The 15,471-nt window shown below is 34.4% G+C and overlaps 1 pseudogene; it reads right to left on the bottom strand.

Moving 5' to 3' along the window:
• Nucleotides 1-1,225: 1,225 nt before the first annotated feature.
• Nucleotides 1,226-1,743, bottom strand: LOC107196685 (annotated as a pseudogene).
• Between the last annotated feature and the right edge of the window lie 13,728 nt (nucleotides 1,744-15,471).

The raw sequence follows: 15,471 nt of genomic DNA, 5'->3' as shown, positions 1-15,471 counted from the left end.
ATATATTCTGTGTTCTTGGATTGGAAGAATCAACATAGTCAAACCAACGTTATTACCTAAAGCATTATACAGATTTAATGCAATCCCCATCAAAATCCCAACGTCACTCTTTAAAGAAATAGAACAAAAAAATCATCAGATATATATGGAAGCATAAAAGACCCTAATTACCAAAGCCATTCTGAGGAATTGAGAGCCCAGAAATAAACCCCTGTATAGATAGGCAAATAATTTTCAACAAAGAAGCCAAAAACAGACATAGAGAAAGGAAAGCCTCTTTGATTAATGATGCTGGAAAAATTGGAAAGCCACATGCAAAAGAATGAAACTAAACTATTGTCTGTCACCGTACACCAAAATTAATTCAAAAATGAATCAAAGAACTAAAAATAAGACTTGAAACAATAAATTGCATAGAAGAAAATATAGGTACTAAACTCAAGGACCTTGGATTTAGAGAGGATTTGATCTCAAAAGCAAGGGAAGTAAAAGCAAAAAGAAATCAATGGTACTACGTCAAATAAAAAGCTTCTGCTCAGCAAAAGAAACCATCAAACAAGGTAAAGAGGCAAACATCCAAATGGGAAAATATATTTGCAAGCAATGCCTCCGATAAGGGCCTAATATCCAAAATATGCAAAGAACTCACACAACTCAATAAGAACAAAAAAAAAACAAGCAATCCTATTAAAAAAATGGGCTGAGGACCTGAACAAACACTTCTCCCAAGACATACAAATGGCCAAGAAACATATGGAAAGATGCTGAATATTGCTAGCTATTAGAGAAATGCGGATCAAAACACAATGAGATACCATCTCACACCTGTTAGAATACCTGTTATCAACAGTACAAGTAATAACAAGTGTTAGAGAGGATGTAGAGAAAAAGGAACCCTCATACACTGCTGGTGAGACTGCAAATTGGGACAGCCACTGTGGAAAACAGTGGGGGTTCCTCAAACTATAGAGGTTCCTACAAAACTAAGAATTGATCTACCATATGATCCAGCAATCCCCTCACTGGGTATTTACTCCAAAGACTTGAAAACTTCTATTTGAAAAGATATTTGCACACCGATGTTCATAGCAGCATTATTTTTATTTCTCTTAGGTATGTACCTAGAAGTGAAATTGCTGGGTTCTATAAGTGTGGGGGCTAAAAAAAATACTTCTCCTACCTTTTCTTTTTCAATTAGAGGTCTTTAATTTTATTTTAAAATCTATTATGCCGTGAATTTGTAGCGAATGGGCTCCAGCAGCTCAGGTTCCTTTCCATTGATTCTCACAAAGTGTGCTCCTCTGGGTGGAGCAGGCTGGTACTTCAGCTGAACCCAGGTACCTTTCTTTTTGACTTCCTTCTTTTTTTGATCATTTTTTCTTCACACGTTTCAGGAAGCTACCTCAGCTCTTAGAGTGCTTAAAATGCTCAATACATACATTAACTCTCTTGGCAAGAATCTTGCCCTTGTTTTTTTACAACAATGCCAACTGCATGATAAGTAACACTGTAACCTCTTCCAGTTTTGCCATGATAACATTTGTGGGGCATTCCTTTTCGAATAGTGCCCATTTCCTTGATGTCTACAATACCACCTTTTTTGTAGATTTGCATGTATGTGGCCAAAGGAACAACTCCATGTTTTCTAAAAGGCCTAGAGAACATATAGCGGGTGCCTCTCCCCTTTCCCTTTGTGTTGGTCATTTTGGCGAATTACTGAAAGATGGCAATTCTGGCCGAAAAGGAGCTCCTCCTACCTTTTAAGTTCTTCTAATTGGGCTAATAACCAAATTAACAGAGACATTAACAGGAGAAAATCAAATTTTAATCTGCATGCATAGGGAATTCACATAAGCAGGAAAATTCCGAAGACAGTGAGGCAAAGTTTGGTATATATGTCATTTTGGACAAAACAGAAAAGAAGGAATGGGATCTCAGATTTCCAAAGTGAGAAGAGCTGAATTACAGGTAATTAAGAAAGAGTGGAACACATGTGACAGGCAAATTTTGCTTCAATGGGACACAAGAGATCATCATCTCTTAGGGCCCCAGCCTGGAGCCCTCTATCTACCATACTCAATTCAAATTAGGCTAAGGCGAACATCTTAATTTCTTCTTTGAGCAGGCCTTTCCATCTGAATCTCTTGGGGGCAAGAAGCGGGGAGGATCAAATGCTCTTTCTGAGTTTTTTGTTTCTTAATAACCAGCTTAAAATCAATATCCCAGAAGGCAGCTATAGGGTGTCAAAACTTTAGTCCCCTTCATAAGTAATTCTATATTTAACTTTTTAAGGAAGCACCAAAATTTTCCCCAAATGTGTATAATTTTACCTCCCCTTCAGCATTGTATGAGGGTTCCAATTTCTCCAAATCCTTACCAATACTTGTTATTGTCTGTGTTTTTTAAAATATAGCCATCCTAGTGGGTGTGAAGTGGTATATTATTATAGCTTCTCCATGGCATTTTAAATTTATGAATAAAATGTAAGTATATAATTCTATGAATTGTTAATGAGCAAATTGAGGTAGCATGCAACATGTGAAGATGGGTTGCTTTAATCCTGTGAGAACAGGAGGTGGCAATACATTTGATCTGTACATTGGTATTCAAGGCCTTGACTTAAAAGGAAATTATTATTCTCCCATAGTCAGAAGAACCAGGAATGCTTCCCTAAAGAAATGAATCTCTTACCCATGAAAAGCAGATGAAATTGCTTAGGATGTTCCCAAACTTTAAAAGTGTAACAAAGAGAATGGGAAAAACATCTGACAGAATTTAGCATATCACTCTTCACAATCAGGAATGAGAGATTAGCCTGGGTTCTAACCAATGAAATAGCTATTGGATATACAGGCTATTAAAGTCAAAATTGATTTTATCTCCTGTTAAGCAAATAAAATATTTGAGGGAAATAGCTGAAGGGCTAATAAGGAGAGAGGATGGGGCTTGGAGAAAGAGCTCTTTCTCAGGAAAAGGTAGTTTTGTTCATAAATCTTATGTGTGGAAAGGACCATTGCCCTTGCAGATTCTCTCCAAAAAGGGCAATGGGTAATGAAATAGTGGGAAAGGTGGAAGCAGAAAGTAAAGGACAGGTATTTTGGAAATTGGTCACTAGCGCAGTCCTCAAGTTCAAAGTAACAGTGTGTCAGTAAATGTGCTGTAGGATACCTGGATCCTGTGTAACCCCAAAGAGGGAAAGACCTCTATCAAAATGATTGAAATGGAATTTTTCATCACCCAGGCAGAAAGGGGATCAAATCCAGTTTATTCTAATTTGGGAAAAATAAAGTAATATGGCATTCTTGTAGATGAATGTGTTAGAGTAAAATTCATGTGCACCATCTCCTAAAATTAAGGCTCTTGTGTCAAAATGAAAAGCACTATGCAAAAAGAGGGGAATATCATATACTTAATATTGCCCTTGATTCAGAGCACTTTCTCCCAAGATTTCTTTATGACTACAAGAACAGTGCTTCTGGAATTTTGGAAGTCCCTGGATGTAGATGTTAGAAAAAATTATCTTGGTTTGCAAAGATTATATAATAAAGGTGGACCAAGATTTTTTCTTTTAATGCTTATGAGAGCCTGTTCAATGCTAGGTTGGGAGGCTGTCAAGCTAATCACATACTCTGAAGGTGATATTTTGTTAAATGTTCTGTGCTTTTCAAAATCGTAGTTAATATAAATGTTTTTTTTTAATGGTATCATAAGTAATAATTACAATTCTATTTTATTTACAGAAATAATTTCCTATGACCAGAAGACAAATGTTTATAAGTCTGAACCATATAAAGAAAACTATAAATGCTTTTTCTTAGGTGATGGTTATTGGTCAGCTTGGTTATTCTTTACCCAGCTATATATTTCTTTCCACAATGAAGCAGTGCCCACAGATCTTGATTTTCTCTTTATCTTGGCTTCAGTATTCTTTAATAATAAGTCACCAGAATATGGCAAGACAACAAGCAGTGGGTATTGACAAAGAATTTTCTTTCTGTAGCCACCATAATAGCAGAGCCAGCGTTTTTAATAGAGGTGTTGATAACTAATTCCTATAGCACCGCAATCGATATAATGTTCAGAAGCAAGATACATTTCCAGTATGATGCAAGTAAACTCAATTCAAGGAATTTTCTAAAGTCATGAAATAAGTTAGTGGGAAAGTAGGAACTTGAACTGGGTTTTTAAACTTTTACTCCGGTGTTTTCCTAATATGCCAGACTGACTACACAATATGCCACATTATCACAAATTTTCAAATTTTAATTTCAATATTATTTATCACCTCTACAGTGTAATTAATTAAAAGTTAGTTTATTAATATTGAATTTTTGTTTTTAATTTCTACATTAAGTTATCCATGCTTGCTGACAGAAAAGCATTGAGTAGAGAAGTTCAGATGAATAAAAATTGAAAGAAAGAATAAAAAATTAATTCAGCCATAAAGCTATTTCAACATATTACTTTCCATTTTTAGTGGTAACCCTTCTTCCCTGGAGCCATCATATTTATTTTTCTACTTAATTATATCCATGTAAATGAATGTATGAAGAGATTTTTATCAATAAATGTATTGAAGCGATGATTTTGGTATTTTCTAAACTCCTAGTGCCTAAGCTTACATGGCAGTGACCTCATTACTCTCCTCCCCGTCCCCTAGATCATTTGCCTTCAAGCATTTAAGATGTTAAACTCCTCTTTTTAAAGCGTTACTCCAGAAAGGCTAGAGATAAAATGATAAAAGAAAGTAACCAGAGCTATAATATAAATAGAATCAATGAAATAGCTATTGGCTATACAGGCTATTAAAGTAAAAATTGATTTTTATCTCCTGTTAAGCAAATAAAATATTTGATTAAGAGCACTTTATATATGAAAAATAGATTCCAAGATGTGATATAATATTTAGTGTAAACACTATGTTGTTTTCTAATATTTAATGGTTTCAAACATATTATTAGCACCTCTTATGTGTATATATCTTTGAAAATCATCTGAGATTCTTTTTGTATAAAATTGGAAAAGAAGAAATGAAAATGAAATAATATAGATCAGGGGATGAAAAATGTTGAATGAGAGGAGAAATGGAAAGAAGGGATGAAAATAGATGCATAAAAAGAAAGAAAATAAAGGGGAGACTAGAACAATGACAAACATGTGGCATAGAAAATATAATTTTTGATACACATGATTTCTTGAAACTTCAAAATTTAAATGGAAATGATTAAAATAAGAAATGTGTAATGGCTAGAGGTACATGTCTAAAATGGCATATTGAAATCACACCGGTGGCCCAGCTATTTTAGTGCATTCGACTTTAGTTGAATTGGGTTTCCTTTAAAATCTTGCTAATGCTAAATAAAATAACCATGTTTTATAGATATTTATTTTTCTTAAAATGGCCAAATAATTAAGGACTTAATGCTAAACACAGTTTATGATCAACTTAAATCCAGAAATCTCTTATCTGCTCACTGAGATAGAAAATGGAATAGAAAAAATAAAACAGAAAGTCTTGTTGGCTCTCAAACTCTGAAGCTATTTTACTGGTTTATGCCATGATTACCAAAGGTGTCATTAACTCTGAACAAAAAGACATTTTTCTTTTATGTGTAGGCTACTATCTTTCAATTCCAAAATAAACTGTTGAGTTCTCAAAAGTTTAATTAGTGACTTTAACTTGTGATTCTATTTGTTTCATTTACTTTATTTAAACTTTTTAAACTTTAAGCGTTTATGACATTCTAAATATACATATCAATTCATAATTGTTTCCCTAATGTTTACCACATGGGAATTGTTTTATATAAATTAGTACAGGATACCTTTCAAGTAAGCCTGGGGTAGGCCGATGAATATTCATTCCTAATAAGCTTCCAGGTGACACTGTCAGCCTGCTCACCACACTTTGAGTGTGATTCAATCTATTTAGAGAAATATTTTCAGTTGCTGATATCCAGATAATTTTTTAGGAGCAAACAGTGAGATGCTGTATCTTAAAATAAGCTAAGACAGTTTCTCTTCTTATCCTCAATGTTCTCCAATTTGTAAGTGAATGTTACCAGTGCTGGAGAACAGAGGCTTGAAGAACAGTTAGCTTGTCAGCATTGTTTAGTGGGAAGTAACATGAAATTTAGAAAAAGACAGACAAGATTTCAAATCTCAGCTTTAACATTTCTTAACTGTGTGCCTCTGGGCAAATTACTAAAACTTTCTGAGTCTCATTTTTAATATGTGTGCAGTAAAAAGAATAAGCCATATGTGGAAGTATTATTGTAAGCATTTAACAAATTAACCTATGCGAATACATTACGAAATTTTTAAAGCACTTAACCAATATCATTTGAGACTTTGCTCTATTCGTTATGTCCTCTATTTCCCCTGCATTTTCAACTTCTCCATTTTCATTGGCTGTCTCTAATCTAAAAGAGATACTTTCTCCACCATTTTAAAAATAACCCTCTATGACCCTATATAACTTCTGACTTCTCCCCTCAGTCTCTATCACAACTAAACTTACATATACTCACCGCCTCTAGTTCCATATTGCTTAGTCCTTCATCTTATCATTATGGTTGAAATTCTGCCTCTACCACTAAAATGATATTGCTTTTTTAATAATCATATTGACTTTGTAAGTATAAAATCAATCCCTGAGTGATGTTTCTCAAGCATGTGACCTCTAGCTCTGAGTGGCTGCTATGGCTCACCACTCACTTGCCCTGGAAACTCTCCCCTAACTTCAGCCTTAGCAACATTTCTCTCTCATGCCCTTGAAACACTTAGTATTTACTGGTACCTCTTCCTCTGTTTGTTCCTTTTTTTCTGTCAGTGTGCATGCTGTCTCTGGGAGATCTAATCTTTGTGCATACCTTCAAATCCCATCTCTGTACTTTGACAACTCCCCAAACCTACAGAAGCCAATGCAGACTTCTCTCTTAAGTTGCAGACCCATCCAACTTCAAACTGGATATCACTCTCTTGATGTTTAAAGTTAAATTCCACAAAACTAAACATTGAAGACATACCCAGAATATGAGCCTATATTTCTTGTATTCCTCATGGGACTGAATGGCAATTCCATGCACCTAGTCTCAAAGGTTATCTGGGAGAGTTCCCTCTGCCTGGAACATTTTCTACCTTTTCTTCATCTAGAAAATTTATATTCATCCTTCATGTTAAAGCTTATATAAGTTTCTCAGGAATTTTTCTCTGACCACCCAAGCAGCTCCTACTGTGTATTTCTCTAGACCCCTGAACCTCACCTATAGCAGAGTTCCTGGATATCTCTCCATTATACTCTAAATTTCATGGAGGAAGAGATTACTCTGTGTCTCTAACTTATGAATTATCAGTACATAGCTGAACAAATGATACATAATAAGTGTTAAACATATTACTTTGCTCTCTTTTCCAAAATTATTCAGACATTCAACCAATAATCCTTATACTACCCCCTTTCTGCATAGTGGATATACTACAGTGAGCAGAATAAACGAAGTTCCTCTCTTGGGTATCAGAGTATCAGACAGACAGTAAACAAGATGAAATAATAAATCGAAAAATTTCAAGCATGTTAAAAGAGAAAGAATTGCACCAGAAGGAGACTAGCAGAGAGAAATCTGTATAGAGTAGTAGGAAGAGTTGGGAGTTGTTTCTTAAACAAGATAAGCAAGATCTGGTCATGCAAAGAAGAAACAGTATGAGCAAAGAAAGTCCCTATTGTGGAAAAGGCCTTGTTTGGTTTCATTTTTTGGAGGTTATCCTTCCCCAAATTGAAAGAGAGCTCAGGAAGTGAAGGGAACTGTTGCGTGAGATGAGGCTGAAACAATAAGCTAAGTCCATTCTTTGCAGAGACTTGCTGTCAAAAACGAATAAGTTTAAAAAGTTTCAATGTTCTAGTTATGGGTCACAACAGATTCTCACTGTGTGTTATTTTTATTCAGTTATCTTAATTCCTTATAGTAAATAATTTTTAGTCATACTTTATTAGCACCTATAACTTTTCCAAAAATAAATTTTTATATACTTTGCTAGTAGTCAGTTTGTTTGTCATTTTTTAATACAAAAAAGTCTTGTTATTCATTAAACGATATATCAGAATAGCTCTGTAATGTAATTTCCATATAAAATCTCTAGTAGATGTATAATAAAGTAGATTTATGTCATCACTTTAATTAAAAAAAACCCTTATTTTCATTAAACAATATTGAATGTCAAAATCTAGAGACTATTTTTTTATTGTAGAAACTTTCAATAACATCAGCTCTGTTCTTAGTATCATGTATTTACTTAAGTTCAAAATGTATTATATGGGTTTATTCTACACATAGGTATTAACTTCAGAGTTAAGTCTACATTTCTGAATTCTGAGTCTAAGAAAAGCTTTTTAAATATTTAATGCCCATTTAAGGGATGTTAATTAATTAAATAATTGATTATTTAAAAAACAGATGATTTATAGCAGGATTTCTCAACCTTGAGAAATGAGCTGCACCCATGATCCCTACCTACTAGAAGCCATTTGCAACATCTAGCTCCCCAAGTTATGACAATCAAATGTCTGGTTGAGAACCATTAGGAGATATGTTTCTGCAACTTGAGGCTCTGGGTTTGGAATATATCATTTTATCCTTTCCTACAAAATTGGATATTTTTATTTTATGTCATAAATATCTATAACACTCCTTATCTGTATGTTAGCCATATGCGTTTGGTTAATACCTTTTTGAAAATGATGCAAGTTTTTCTGAGTTGATTGTTTGTCTTGATAACAAACATAAAAGGAACAATTTTAAATTATAGTTATTTTTTCTAATTATATCTGTAAATCACAATAATTATATAAAATTTAGAAAACTAAGTAATGAATTAAGGAGAAAGTACAAGTTACTATGGAAAACCACTTTTAGTATTTTGAGATATTTATGTTGTCTATATATGTATTTTTTATAAAATTGTTATGCAATTTCTTGTTTATAGAGTGTCATTTTTCTATTATGCTTAATATATTATGTGTATTTGCATATGTAATTAGTCTTTGAAAACATTAATTTATCTTTTTATGTACTATAATTAAGAAAAGATCATATATTTTTCCATACTTTTCATTGATGCTTTTCCATACTTTTCATTGATGCTTTTCCAATTTTTTAAAAATTATTAAAATATATAAGCATAAAGAAAATAGTTTAATATATAGCAATCGAATGTCGCCTTTGAATGACTGTTTCTTTGGGTATATTTTTTAACTCCCATATATGGAGATTTTCAGACTACTTTTGGTCTTTCGATTTTTTTTTTATAGTTTAAAATTGACCATAGATACATAAAAAAATAAAATGATATACACATAAGGTGATAGAAAGGACTGAAAAGAAATCCACACATAGATATACCATCACACATTGCTTTAATTTCAAATTGTTTTGTCTTTACGGGCAAAACAGATTGGAAATAAGTTTTTCAGGTGCCTATTCATAAAATTCGTAAAAGGTGACTTAAAGAGCTATTGCTTCTCTAATGAAATTATCATTTAATTATACTCTTCCAACAAATGTATACGTATTCAAAGGTAATTTGGTTGTTTTTCATTTAAAAATAATGTATAAGAATAATCCATCTATTTACTTCTCAGTATATAACCAAGAGAAAAACATATGCTTACACAAAAATTTGTATATGAATGTTCATAGAAGTATTATTTGTAAGAGCCCCAAAGGTGGAAACAACACAAATGACATAAACGATGAATGTATAAATAAAATGGAGTATATTGATACAATGGCATCAAATTCAACTTTAAAATAAAGTGAAGTACTGATAATGTACTACAGCTTAAACAAATCTTGAAAACATTAAATGAAAGAAGTGGTCACAAAAAGCCACATATTGTATGAATTTATTAATATGGCATGTTTACAATAATCAAATACATAAATAAAGAAAGATTTGCGATTTTCAGGAGAGAGGAGAGGATGGAATAAAGAATGACTTCTATTGGGTTCCAGGTTTATTTGAGGGATGATTATAATGTTCTGAAATTAGAAACTGATGATGATGGTGCATAGCATTGTAAATATAGTAAAGCCTACTGAATTGTACACTTTAAAGAGTAGATTTCATGATATATGAATTATATCAATACAAATAAACATAAAAATAATAATCAATCAATAATAGATTTTGCAATAGACCACATATCTGTGATATCTTTGATAAGCAAAGTAGGAAAACATATAGATACCACCTCCATGAAAGGACAAAACTCTAGTTGATAAAGAAAATGGAAACTTATCTTTTAGTTAAGAAAAAAATGTTTTAAAAATTATCTGATTTTTAGTTTCTACTGCTTTAAAGTAGAGAGCTTAGTAGTAAATCTAAGGTGTCTATCTGTAAATATTTTCACTTAGAAAATTGTTCCCCTAGAAACTCAGGTTTTTAAACATAAGCTAAAATTTAACATAAAGTTATTTCAATAGTATCACCTTCCATTTCCTAAGAGATTACTATCAACACTGTCCCTAGGAAAATCAAATGTCCAGAAGTTGTGGGGACTTCAAACAATAAGAAAGCAATAGTTTAATGTTTAATGTCATGAATCTAATTACTGAATCCCCTGCTAAAATTATTCTGGATACTTTGGGTCAAGAGCTGAACCTCTGTCCCTTGCCAAGTTTATTCCCATTTTAGAGAAGGAAACAAGAATAGTTGTCCTATTTTAATAAATTATGAGGAAGAAGAGGTCAGCTCTAAACACATAACAGAGCAATTAAACTCCCCTCTCAGCCCAAGCTTTAGGAGGATATAATGTTATTTCAGTTTTTAAACCATTCTAATGTATTATTGCCCTATCCACCAAGGATTTATATGCAAAAAAAAAAAAAAAAAAAAAAAAAAAAAAAACAACAACAACAACAACAGTATAACTTTTAAAGAATGCAAAATAAAACATAAAGCCTATTGCTGTCAAGTTATCCACATGAGAAATCACTGTGTATATCTGGAGAAAAATACTATACTTATGTGAAATGTCAAAAGAAATGAATATAAAAATCTTTGACAAACTTGTCATTAAGCACAGAGTGTTTATCTTTCTCAGGGCCTATAAATGACTTAGTCCTTGGTTTGAATTCCTCCTCTTATAATGTGTGCTATATCCATACATGAAAAGACTAATGTAGTAAGGCTTTTTAGCTGACATTTAAAAATGGATCAGGTCAGTATTTTTTTTTCTAGACAGGATGGTGGAGTAGGTAAATGTTGTGCTTGTCTCCTCTCATGAACACATCAAAATTACAACTAAACTACAGAATTGCCTGAAGTCTAGCTGAACAGAAGTCGTACAACTAATGACATAGAAAAGACACCTTGAGACTGGTGGGAGGGTGCGCGGAGACGTGAAATGGGACGGTCCTATACTTGTGTATGGCAGTTAAAAATGAGAGGGACATTGCAACTGCAGAGATCTCCCTGGAGGAGCGAGGGGTCCTGGCCCCATAACACGCTTCCCAGATGAAGATTCCAGTGCTGGAAAGAGAAGTCTCCACACCTCTGGCTGTGAAAACCAGCAGAGATTATGGCTAAGTGAGATGAAGGGAGGCTGGAGGTCCAAATGTTCCCCTTAAAGGGCCTGTGAATAGACTTACTCACTGATGAACTCACTTGCTTTGAATTCCACTGATGGGGCAACAGCTTGAAAAGCACCAAGGACATATGGAGAGGAACTGGGTTGTCTGGCTTCTGGGCAAGGGCTAGAAGGGCAGCTTCCTCCCAGACAGAAGAGCTAGTAGACTCAATTGTTCCTTGATTGACCAGGAGACATTGCCCTCTTCCCTCCCAGTGTGCAGATACAGGTGGCCACCATATATGAGTCTCCATTAACCTGGCTAACACCAACTGCCCCACCCTGGTGATTCCCAAAGGACGCACCTCATCCAATTTGTGGGCCCACCTAAGCTGCTTCCAGTGGTTTATCCATACAAATGGCCTGCCTTGGCTCATGCTGTGAACTTTCCTAAAATCTCTCAAAGGTTCACAAACCCCAAACAAGCATCATCTAGCCTTGGCAGGCCCAGTACCTCTTGTTGAGCAGCCCCATGCCCAGCACTAGCAGCGGCTGCTTGGACTCTCTAGGCACTTCCAAGTGCAGCATGGTGGCAGCCATCTGTAGATTGCTATATCAACCAATAACTACTTTAATATAAATGGATTAAATGCTCCAATCAAAAGACATAGAGTGGCTGAACAGATAAGGAATCAAGACCCTTACATAGGCTGCGTATAAGAGACTCACTTCAGATAGAAAGAAATACAGATACTGAAGGTAAAGAAAAGGAAAAAGATATTTCATGAAAATAGAAACAAAAAAAAGCTGGAGTGAATGATGTCAGAAGCATATGAGTGAGAGATGTCCCCAAATCTCTCTCCTTGAAATAATAAGAAGCTGAACATCTAAAACTCAATAAATAACACCAAAACTGCACACAAGTACGTCTGAGTGAGTGATCTGTGCATAAGAATTACCATAGGTCAGATCCGCGGGAGTCGGGTGGTAGATTGGAAGGAACAAAGAAGCTGCCTCTTGTAGCTGGAACTCCCAGCAGGAAGGGGAGAAGAGAAGTGGTAGGAGTTTCTCTAAACAACCCTGCCTGAGAGATCGGAGAGCTCCATGCAATGGTAGAGCCCAGGGAGCAGGGCAGAAAGCTAAGTGAGATGGCAGAGAAGCAACAGCACATTTTTGAACAGCTGCAGTTGCAAAATGTGAGGCCTAGCTACAGCAACCCCCATCCTCCAAAACAGAGGGCACCCCACCATATCATCCAAGAATCCAAGACCAAACACTGCAGAGCCTGAGGGGAATTTGAGCAAACACTACCAAAAGTATCACTAACACTGACAGGGACTGAGATTGAGGGTAAGGAACATGATTGAATATTTATAAGGGAAAAAAAAGGCATTTTAAGGCTTTTTATAAAGCGATATTCAAGAGGCTTAGATGCTACCTACTGGAAACCAAAAGAAAAATGCCTTCTTAGCAACAGACTAAAGAGAGACCGTCATATAATAAATCTTTCTGAGGGGAAAAAAAAAAGCAGAATACAATTCCATTAATGCCCAGGCAGAGAAATAGTCCATTAAACACCACAAACAACCAAGGTGACAAGGCAGCTCAGAAAGAAAGAGAAAAATCTACAAAAATAAGCTTAAGGACATAGAAATTCATGACTTAAATGACAGAAAATTCATGATAGTACTTCTGAAAAGGCTCAATGACATCCAAAATAATTCATATTAATAATTGCAAAAGTTGAAAAAACAACTAGATTAACATAATGAGTTTTTTAACAAAGAAATTAAAACGCTCTAAAAGAACCAAATAGAACTTCTGGAGATGAAGAACACACTGAAAGAGATGAAAAATGAAATAGCAAGTTTGAGAAATAGAGTCGACCAATTGAGGAAAGGATCAGTGATATCAAAGATAGAAATCTAGAAATAATTCAGAAGGAAGAAGAGAGAGACTGAGGAATGAAAAATAATGAAAGAGAAATACAAGAACTAGCTGATACCATTAGGAAAGGAAAAATAAGAATAATAAGCATTCTCGAAAAGGAGGAAAGGAGCAGGGATTAGAAAGCATTTTTAAACAAATAGTTGATGAGAATTTCCCAAATCTAAGGAATAAACTGGAGCTTGGAATTCAAGAAGTCAACAGAACACCCAATTATCTTAACACAAAAAGACCTTCTCCAAGACACATATATTAAAATTATGAAAAACTAATGACAAAGACAGAATTCTCAGGGCAGCCAGGGAAAAGAAGACGGAAACATATAAAAGAAAACCCTTTATGTTATCGTTGGACTTCTCAGCACAAACCTTACAAGCCAGAAAGGAGTGGAATCAAATATTCAAATTATTAAATGAAAGAAACTACCAGCCAAGAATAATGTATCTGGCAAAGCTCTCCTTTAGATATGAAGGAGAAATAAAGATCTTTACAGACATACAAAAATTGAGAGAATTCTCTACTAAGAAGCCTGCATTGCAGGAAATACTGAAAGGGATCAGCCTACCTAAAACAAAATGACAAAAAAATACATAACTATGAATAAGATGACCAGCAGGCAGACAGAAGCAGAGTAGTGCAACACTAATTAAGATTAGGGTATTATAAGCTTAAACAATAAGAAATTTGCTATTGCAAGATAGCAATGAACATTCAGCAGACATAGGGACAAATTGAGACAACACTAACAAAAAAGGGGAGGATTTAAAGATCTAACTTCGCAAAGGAAAATGGCGATAAAGTACACGCAGAAGAAAATGGACTACTATATATATATATAACTATCCTTTACATATTCGTAATGGTATCACATGCCAAAGATTCAGAACTGAGTACATCACATAAAATAAGAAGGACCAGAGGGAAAACCCAGAAAACCCAACCAACTAACCAACCAACCAACCAACCAACCAACAAACAACAACAACAACAACAACAAAACAGACATAAATGCAAGGACAAGAAAGCAATGGAAACACCGAGCTACCAGGAATCAAAAGATAAAATGGCTATAGGAAACCTCATATTTCAATTATCATCCTAGATGTAAATAAACTGAACTCACCAATAAAAAGGCACAGAGTTGCAGATTGGATGAAAAAAAAAATGCAACCACATGCTGCCTCAGAGGACACATCTCAGGTCCAAAGATAAATAAAGACTCAAAGTCAAAGAGTGGAAAATGATATTTCAAGCAAATGGCATTCAGAGAAAAGCAGGAGAAGTGATACTAATATCAGACAAAACAGACTTCAAAATAAAAAGGTAAAGACAGATACTGAGGGACACTTCAGAATGATAAAGGGAATCATACACCAAGAAGACATAACACTTATTAATATCTATGCTACCAACCAGGGAGCCCTGAAATATAAAAAGCAATTACTAACAGAACTAAAGGCAGAAACAGACCAAAACACTATCATAGTAGGGTGCCTAAATACACCACGTCGGATATGGACAGATCATCCAAACAGAAAATTAATAAGGAAATAACATCCTTAAATGAAACATTTGCCCAATTGGATATAATCGACATTTACAGAGCCTTTCGTGCCCAAACAGCTGCTTATAAATTTTTCTCTAATACACATGAAACATTCTCAAGGATTGACCATATACTGGGACACAAATTAGCCTCAGCAAATACAAGAGGGTTGAAATCATACCAACTATATCTCTGATCATAATGCTTTGAAGCTGGAGATCAACTGCAAAAAGAAAGCAGGAAGAACCACAAATACATGGAGATAAAACAACATGCTATTGAAGAATAACTGGGTCAGAGAAGAAATAGAGATCAAGAGATACATAGAAACAAATGATAATGACAGTACAACATATCAAAACTTTTGAGAGACGGCAAAAGCGGTCATAAGAGGAAAGTTCATATCATTACA

Source organism: Pteropus alecto, unplaced genomic scaffold (genome assembly GCF_000325575.1).
Source record: "Pteropus alecto unplaced genomic scaffold, ASM32557v1 scaffold69, whole genome shotgun sequence".
Classification (NCBI taxonomy): Eukaryota; Metazoa; Chordata; class Mammalia; order Chiroptera; family Pteropodidae; genus Pteropus; species Pteropus alecto.
Note: the sequence above shows the minus strand (reverse complement) of the source record. Positions and strands in the feature narration are given on the sequence as shown.